Genomic DNA, 9,411 nt, shown 5'->3' with positions numbered 1-9,411 from the left:
ATGTGAGACTCTTGGTTTTTCCCCTTCTTCTTCTTCTTCTTCATCTTCCTGAATGCGTGAGTAGCAAAAGGTGAGGTGGGTGAAATTCTCCAACTCCGATGTTCATGAGACGATTCACAGGGATGTGTTCGTATGGATACCATAGAGGCATGACCATTCTGATCATGCTGAGATCTATCGAATCAAAGTAGCTACCGAGATTGTATCGTTCACGCAACAAAGGTAACTATTCTATTTTGATAGAGTAGAAAAATGTGTATACTATATTCACTTGAATCTATGGAGGGATAATAACTAGCATTTTTATCGATTATTTTGGCTCTTAGACTTGACATTTTTACCTTCTCGTATGATAAATTTGGTGTTTATATCATGATTTATGAGTAGGAATTCATTTTAGACTTAATTATAAATTTCTTACAATTGTGGAATTAAATTAGATTGTAAATGAACTAAGCGTTCGTGAACAAGCTTGGTATTCGACTTGGTAAGAGCTTGTTTATGTTCGTTCAATATACACAAGATTAATTAAACAAATAAGCTTGAACATCTCATTAAACTAAACAGACAAGCTTGAACACATATGTGTTCAACTTGTTAATGTTCGTGAATAATGTTCTTGAATAATTTTCGTAAACAACGTTCGTGAACAATGTTCATGAACCATATTCATTAATAAAACTCTTTTCGATATGTTAAATAACTAATAAAGTAAAATAAAATAAACAAATAAGTTTGAATTATCAAGCTCAATAACCAATCAAACAATTAAAAGTTTCAAACAAACTTGAATTGAGAGCTCGATAATATCTAAACGAACCAAGCTCGAACCAATCTCAAGTCAAGATTAAACTAAGCTCGATCAAGCCAATCTTGAATTGAGAGCTTGATAATATCTAAATGAACCAAGTTCAAGTCAAGCTTCAAACAAGCTCAAGTTCATAAAAAATAAACCAAGCAAAACTTAAACAATTATTTCAAAAACGTGATTCATTTTAAGCTCGACTCGGCTCGACTCGGCTCTGTTACCTTATAAAAAAGTTTGAGCATCCCAAAACTCAGCTCAGCTCGTCTCGTTTACAGTCTTAAATTAAATCTTACGTTTTTAATGTGGTTTTATAGGAAATCTAAAGAGTCATGGATTAGGGTCGAGTTAGATCGAATCTGTCTTGATTTGGAGATCAAATAAAGGATATCAAGCCGAATCAATTTGAACCGTTAATCTAGATCTAGAGAGATCTTGTTCCTTCATTCAAATCTAAACCATCCAACCCTCTATCCAGATTTAAAACTATATAGACCGTTTGATCAAAAGAGAAAATCAACCTAAATTTAATTTGAAGCTATCTGAAGTGCTCATCTCAAGATCGGACGGTTAGATATTCAATATCCCTTCCTTCCAAAGATGGATGACTCAGATTCGATGAGGAAACTTTATTTTCCCCAATTCACGATCATGAACAGTGGCTAGGGATTCTATTTCTTCGCATCATCTTCTCCTTGATGCCCCTTTCCTTCCTCTTTCCCTATTAACGATGCGAAGACGACGACGTCGACTTCCGGAGGAGCAGTAGGTGACAACAACCATCGGGCAACACCGGAGTGGTATCTTGTTTCTTCTCCGGCATTCACTACATTTCCTTCACCCATATCATAACTGGAGCTTCTCTGCCAGACGCTATGAAGAAGGTAGCAGGAGCTCAGATTTTCCATCGTTCCACTTTCCCCTTCGTCGGAGGAGACCAGTCGGCGTTCATCCGCATTTCTCAACCATCAGTTGGATCTCTAAGTTTCTCTGCCATGCGCGGTGAAGAAGGCAACGACTTAGCGTTCTGACAACCCATTTTTCTCCATTTCACAGACGAAGTTACAGTAGAGATCTTCCAGGTTTCGACACTAGACCTCAATCTGCTCGGTGAGGTGAAGAAGGCAGATCTAGGTTGATGGTTCTTGGTAGATTTCCTTCGCAGCAAATTTCTCACGGAGTTGTTTGCTTCGAGGGATATTGCACTTCCATTGTCATCGATTAACTCTCCGATTAGCAGTGTCGTCGTCCATCAAATTCAGGGGAATTCCGAGTGACAGCAGTTTTCTTCCTCGGTAGTTCCGTTTGTGACAGGTGGAACACTTCTCGTGTTTGTTCGTGGAAAAATGGTTTGGATAGTTTAATTTACTTTCTAGTTGATTGTTTCATGTTTAGTTGTTAGCTTATTTTTGTATTTGATTTTATGGTTGTTATGACACATGCTAAATTTGTTAGTTTTGATATTCTGTTTAGTTTCATTCATGCATGAGGGTTAATTCTGTATCATTGGGTGACAATGTGGTGCAGGGTGATCGTTTATGCATAATTAGGTTTAATTTATTGCTGTTAAGTTGTTTAGTTCATGTTATACCTATTGATGATGATTCTTGGGTTGTAGTGTGACAATACGATGCAGGGGTAGTTTTCGATAGTTAACTATATTTGATAGTTAATTTCATTTATGTATATTTATGGTGTTATCCGTAGTGTAGAGTGACACTATGCTATGGGTTCATCGTTGCTTGTTAGTTAGAATTTCCTTTGTTGCATTAGGTTCAGAGAACAAACCCCCAAAACAAATCTCTTGGTTCGATTTGGTCTGAAAACAATTGTCCTACAATTAGTTCCACGTGAGAGATGACCTGGTTCTTTACTATACTACCTTAGTGTCTATATATGTCCTACAATTAACTCCTTGCCAGTTTCAACTATATATCTATATTTTCTCTCAGTGGAGCAATTTTGTTATGTAGTGTGAGGACAAGAGACTCGATGAACAATTTCACAAGAGACAAGATGACGATGGAGAGTTTGAAATTCGCCTCCCTAATCAGAATAAAAAGAGAGTATTTTATGATTAAAATATCATTTAACTTGATTTTAAAAATTATAGAATATATCTAATAAATCAAATTTCATTCTCATGAGATACAACCAAGTATATGTACTAAAATGATCAGTGAAGTTAACATAATATTAGAAACTTTGGTTAGATAAAATAGGTGTAAGACTCCAAACATCTGAATGAGTTATTTCAAGTGAAACATTAGAAGCATAATCGGATGAAGAGAAAAGTAACTTATGACTTTTATGTTTTATACAAGCCCTACATGAATAAAATCGAGAGGAGGTAAAGGAAGTAGATAAATCATACCTATTGATGATTGATTGAAAAATGCGAAGAGAAGAATGACCAAATCGAGCATGCCAAGTTGGTTTATTTGTGTGTTCACTAATAAAAGCTTTGATTGAAGAACTTTGAAGATAGTAATTAAAGATCATTTTTGATTCTCTCATAAAATATAATAGTATTTATTCCTCTATCTTTTATAAGATAATGATTATGATGAAACTCAAAAATGACATTGTTATTAAGACAAAACTGACGTATAGAGAGTAAATTTTTAGTAATAGATGAAACATGAAAGATATTGTACATGTGAAAAGTACGATCGGATAAATGAATATATGTGTTTCCAAGATTAGTAATTTGTAAATTTGAACCATCGTCTACTTGAATCGTATCTTAGCCATAATATGACATTACATCTGGAAGGATATTATACCTGATGTGACATGATGAGTTACTCTAGTGTCAATATACTAATCAATAGATGAAAATTTTGAAATTTTGCCAGGTGTAGGCACAGACAAGAGAATTTTAGGATAGACTTGTGAATCAGTTAGTTATCTTGAAGTTGCAGGGTCATCAATGAAATTTGAGTCAAATCATCTAAGATATTAAATACAAAAATATTTACTTTTGAGATAAATTTAATATTTTTTTTTAGTATATAATCAATCAAATCTTCTATGATCTTGATTTTCATTATGTCACAGATTTAACATTGCTCCAAATTTTATCTTTAGTTATGATGTTGTTAATTATCTGATCTCATAAATAAAAGAAAAAAAGGAACTAAGATATGGGAAGGAGGGCGGCTAGCAATTGAAAGGGGTAATTTTTAAAGTGGGATTGAAAAGCGGAGGGCTTTAAAATAAAAAGAAAAAAAAGAGGGATTTAAAAACAGATTAATAAAGAAAAAAGAAAAAGAAAAAGACAACTAGATATTTTAGGAAAGGAAGGGATAAGCACGGAGGTGAGAAGAGAAAAACAAACAAAAGAGAGAAAAATGTTTTCATTCTGAGATACAGAGAGGGCTGTTGTGATATGGTGAGAAAAAGTCATATGGAAAAGTCGGCGTCAGAAAAAAGAAAGCACAAGGGCCGATGGCCTCGCTAGCTTTGACGGGCTCCGGCAACGGCCTTGACTAACTCCGAGAGAGGAAGTTGTTGTTGTGGGATAGGTAAAAATATAATCCAGTCGGATTGAGTTGAATTTTTGGATATTTGTATTTAGTTTATTTATAATCGAGTCGATCTTGAATTTTATTTAACGAGTATATTCATGACTCACGAGCTTATTTAAATTTTTATCGAGCATAAACAAATTTAATAAATATAAATTATAAATTTAAATATTTATTAAAAATTAAATTATATATTTTTAAAAAATTATAATATTCTGATTAAAATTTATAATTTTATTCTAATAATTAAATTTAATATATTTATCTATGTTTTTCATAAGTAGGGTGTAAAATCTATAAATTTAATATCAAAATTATTCTTTTTTTATTTAAAAGTTGATTTATGAGTGTAACGAATATGTTCACGAGTTGAATATTGTGAAGCTTGAGCTTGATTTGTTTATCTTAATGAGCCTCATTAAACGAGCTCAAATGAGCTTTTATCGAATCGAGCTTCGAATATCACACAAGCGGCTTGACTTATTTACACCCTTATGGATAGGAAGAAAGGCAGAAAAGGCTGCTGCTATTCAACGGAGAGGGAGAATAATTCAGCTGTTGATTTAGTCTGTTGAATAATTCTGTTTTACTAGGCTCAAGAGATTAAAGGTTCATGTAGAAGAGGTCAGACGAAACTCAAATGAAACTTTTACAATTAGCTATGGCAAGCATGACGGATTTAGGATTTTAAATTTAAAAGGACCGTATATATTAAGTAATAAATGTATTATATAATAACTTCATTAAACTTTTAAAATGCATAATGTATAGAAGATGAATATAAATACTTAACTTTTCTTCCGTTAATAAACCTCACTCATCCCATCAAATAAAGAATTAGGGAGAGGACATAGGAGCGATGGGAGGGTTACAACCATTTTAATAAAGAAACCCCTAAATTTGTCAAGAGTCGCTCATTTGCTTTCAAATCCAATCCTACCTCAGGCTACCTCTGGCTGGATCCGGCCTCATCCAATGCCCAACCGAGACTTCTCGCCGGGCCTAATTTAGGATGGTTCGGGATGGTTGAAGTTTGTTTGGGTGGATGGGTGGTTTTGATCTAATCATGCTTTTGTATGAGTTTTGGGTTAAAAAACTCATATTTGACCTAATCTTGCTTTTATTTTCGGGTTTTCATATTTGCTTTATGGAAATTTTCCGATAGATTAAGCAGGAGAAGACCTTCTATCAGGCAAAACTTGAAACATCTGGATTATAAAAAAATTTATAATCATCGTACAGTTTAATTGTTTAAATGAACTTGAAAAAAAAGTTTTTTTCCATCAAAACACCAAGAAAATAAATCAGAAAAAAAACGAGTTAAGAACTTCTTCAATAAAATGGAGTCAATGATTTTAGATTGGGAGAGAGTGATCAATATTCGGGATATCATGAGAAACATTATGAAAAATTAAGATAAAAAATACTTAACAAGCAACAGATACGGGCCAAGGACACGATCATCCTGAATTTCAGAATAATAAATTTTGGCGTTCTTATTTGCAATTTGCCGATCCCAAATGGTAGGATCTGAATTTATCCGCGCCTTCACCATTCTCTGCCGGACCATTGTTCCACGGTCGGTACCTCACCGCTCCCACCTCTTGATGGCCGCTATGCTACTGCCGGACTTCATTGGCTTCCTCCATAAGATGCTCATTGGTTTTGCTACCGGAGGAAAGATCATGAAAAATTCCAACTATGTAAGGCTTGTTTTTTTTACCTTCTGTTTTCTTTCTTTTGGTGATGTTACCTTCTCCATCTTGATTGTTTGAATTTGAAATGTTTCATTGTGGCAACTTGCTGCCGAAATTTCTGAAATTAACCCTTTGATTAAGTGTTGTAATAAGAAGCCTTTCTTCCACTTTGTAAAAAGTGAATAGGTTATTTACCAATTGTAAATACATTTACTTTTTTTTTTTTTTTGTCAAATACCTCAAAAACAATTTCATTTTTTGAATGAAGTGTAGATTCTAGGTGTTTGGATTTATCATTAGTATTTTATTTGTTATCTCTTTACCTATCTAAAAGATTTTCAATGACCTCCGCAGTGCTGCTTGCAGTTTGTATTTGTGGCGACACTACTGTTTGGGCATATGTGTATAGACTGGAGGAGTACGTTGTGCTGATGTGCTGATAGATTTTCTTAAAAGAAGCATGTAAAAGTTAGAGTTTTTATGAGACGATGAGAATTTTGAAGATTTGTGTCCGGAGGTCCAACTGTATTGGATAATTTATTACCGGAAATATTATGAAAAATTACTAAATTAAAATTATATAGAATCAATTTTAATTTAGCTATCAAGATGACTTGAACGGATAGCCTCAGGTTATCAGTAGGGCTACTTCTACTAAGCTTTCAATGGTCCGAGTCACGGAATCGATGCGGAGCGTAGCAGAATCGAAAATTGATCGTCAAGTCGGAAAGATAATTCATCGAGTAAGATGTTGAGGCATGCTCTCAACGCAATTTTCTTGAAATAGATTCGCCCACCTCTAATTGTGCTTTGTGGTTCTTTCGGATTGTCTATTTTTCAGGATACAACGGTAAAACCACGAACGCAACTAAGAACTGGTTATTCGTGGCGAACTGAGAACACACCTGAATGCTATCACGAGTAGTTCAACCGAACAGATGCACAGTTGAGAGAAAAGAATCGGGGAATGAAGGTGAAGAAATTCTTTTACTTTTGCTTCCTCCTTTGCCAAGATCCAATCTCCTTATATAGGAGCTCTCACCTTGCCTGCAATAGATGACCAAATTATGATCATTTAATATTGGGCTTAATGTCGCCATTAATGAGTTTAATACTGATCCGGCGGTGAGGAGGGGGGACCCCCCCTTTAAGCAGAGTCAACGCCACGTGGAGGTTGAAAGGTAAAAGGTCAATCAAGGGTTTGGCCGAGCGGATAAAGATGGGGGGCGACCGGACGAACGTTCCGAACGGAAGCAAAGACACCTCGGCGGGGAGTCGGGGTTCCGACGCTCATGTTGAACAAGGTTGTATGGCTGAGCGGATAGCTCACTCAGCCGAAGGCATAAAGTAATACTGTGAACAGTCCACAAAGCACACAACTGAGAATCTCCCAAGCGAACTAGCACATACGACCGGCCGGACATGAGGGGACTGCCGACCGGCCGGACGCTCGGATTGGGGTGAGAAGAGACAAAAGGACAAGGGAGCATCTTTTGACAGCGGGTATGTTCCACGACCAGGCCATACGTAGGATCTTACGACAGAGGGTTTCGCTGTCCCATCAGAGATGTGATCGGACTGTAGCAGTATGGTGTCAGGTAAGCTCTTCTGACAAGCCCATACTGAGGTATGGTTAGAGGACACGTATTCACCTCGGTATGTGTGCGTGAGCCTCTTCATAGCTCTATATAAGGAGCCTCATACTTCGCCGGAGGTACACATTCTTTGATATTCGAAGCCACCTCTTTGTTGTCCACTTGCCTGACTTGAGTGTCGGAGGGTCGTCGCCGGGAACCCCCTCCCGACCCGACTTCTTTGCAGGATTCGACGAAGGCCCGTGCGACCGGTCGGAGATCCACGTCAGCAGTTCGGAGAGCGCCACGTGCCCAGCGTCCGTTGATTCAGCGTTCGGACAGGATCAATTTGGCGCCGTCTGTGGGAACGCTCCTACATCCGATCGGAAGCAATGGACGAAGCTGGACGACCGCACTCGGTAATGCTCTCCACAGAGGAGCTCGATGCTCTGATCGAAACAAGAGCAGCTAAGCTTGTGGAACAACAAAGGCAGAAGTCGCAAGCCGAGCGGATTGAGCAGCAAGCGACATCAGCATCAGGGGGCCGAGCGGAAGCACCGCATGCCACGGTTCCATTTCATCGGGCCCTATTCCGCACGCCTCCTGAAGCCGCAACAGTTAATCGTGATCGAGGATCCTCATCAGATGAAGTGCCAATACGAGACAATAGAAAAGGCAAGGCCCCCCCGAGCGGACGCTTCCCCCGAGCGGGTCAACCGTCAATTCTCAGAGGCCATCCTGCGGGACCCTCTGCCAAAGCACTACGTGCCCCCGGCGATCGGTGAATACAACGGAACCACTGACCCGGACGATCATTTGGGTAAGTTCGACAACACAGCTACCCTTCATCAATACACCGATGGAGTGAAGTGTCGGGTTTTCCTTACCACCCTCTCGGGATCGGCTCAACGGTGGTTTCGAAGGCTGCCGGACGGATCCATCACAAGTTTTAAAGACTTCCGCACGACCTTCCTCCACCACTTTGCAAGCAGTCGGCATTATCAGAAGACAAGTGTCAGCCTGTTCGCCATCAAGCAAGAGCCAAGAGAGCCGCTCAGAGCTTACATCCAGCGATTCAACCAGGTGGCCATGGATATCCCAACGGCCACCTCAGAGACAATGATGAACGCATTTACGCAATGCCTCGTGGACGGTGACTTCTTCCATTCACTCATTCGGAAGCCGCCCCGAGACTACGATCATATGTTACACCGGGCCAATGAATACATCAATGTGGAGGAAGCTCAAGCGGCCCGAAGGAAGGAAGCTCCAACCGAGCGGGCGCCCACTGCCGAGTGGAAGCCGCACATTGCTCATCAGCCGCCCAGAGGACCGCGAGCTGAAGCAGCCCGCCCCCAGCAACATGCAAGATCCCACGCCATTCAAGAAGTATCTGCCGAGCGGCCCAAACATAAAAAGAAGGTATGGACCCCCAATGTTTTGCTCATTTCATCGGACAGACATGCATAATACAAGAGATTGCCGAAGTCTTCCCTTGATCGCCCACCCCGTGCCCCGGGGTGGCCACCGTCGATCGCCATCATCCGACAGGCGACAGCGCCCTCGTGAAGTCGATCGGATGATATCCGACAGGCGGCAGAGACAGACTCCCGAGCGGCATCATACTCTGAGGCGTGAGGACAATCCCCGGAGGTCTAGGGAGCAGCCTAGGCAGTCCGCTCGGGAAGAAGAAAATAGAAGTAACACTTCCCGAGGCGAAATCAACATCATTGCTGGGGGGCCGACCGGAGGCGACTCCAACAGAGCAAGGAAGGCGAGCGTCAAACAGCTTCAGATCCATGCGG

General features: G+C 39.5%; 1 long non-coding RNA gene across 1 annotated transcript; it reads left to right on the top strand.

Moving 5' to 3' along the window:
- Window positions 1-1,459: 1,459 nt before the first annotated feature.
- Window positions 1,460-2,383, top strand: LOC122049191. Its single transcript, XR_006130871.1, has 2 exons — window positions 1,460-1,605; window positions 1,676-2,383. It is a non-coding gene; the product is annotated as an uncharacterized LOC122049191 (long non-coding RNA).
- Window positions 2,384-9,411: the final 7,028 nt, after the last annotated feature.

The sequence above is a fragment of the Zingiber officinale genome, chromosome 2B, assembly GCF_018446385.1.
Source record: "Zingiber officinale cultivar Zhangliang chromosome 2B, Zo_v1.1, whole genome shotgun sequence".
NCBI classification, from domain to species: domain Eukaryota; kingdom Viridiplantae; phylum Streptophyta; class Magnoliopsida; order Zingiberales; family Zingiberaceae; genus Zingiber; species Zingiber officinale.
The sequence above is the reverse complement of the archived record's forward strand: the minus strand, read 5'-3'. Positions and strand labels throughout refer to the sequence as shown.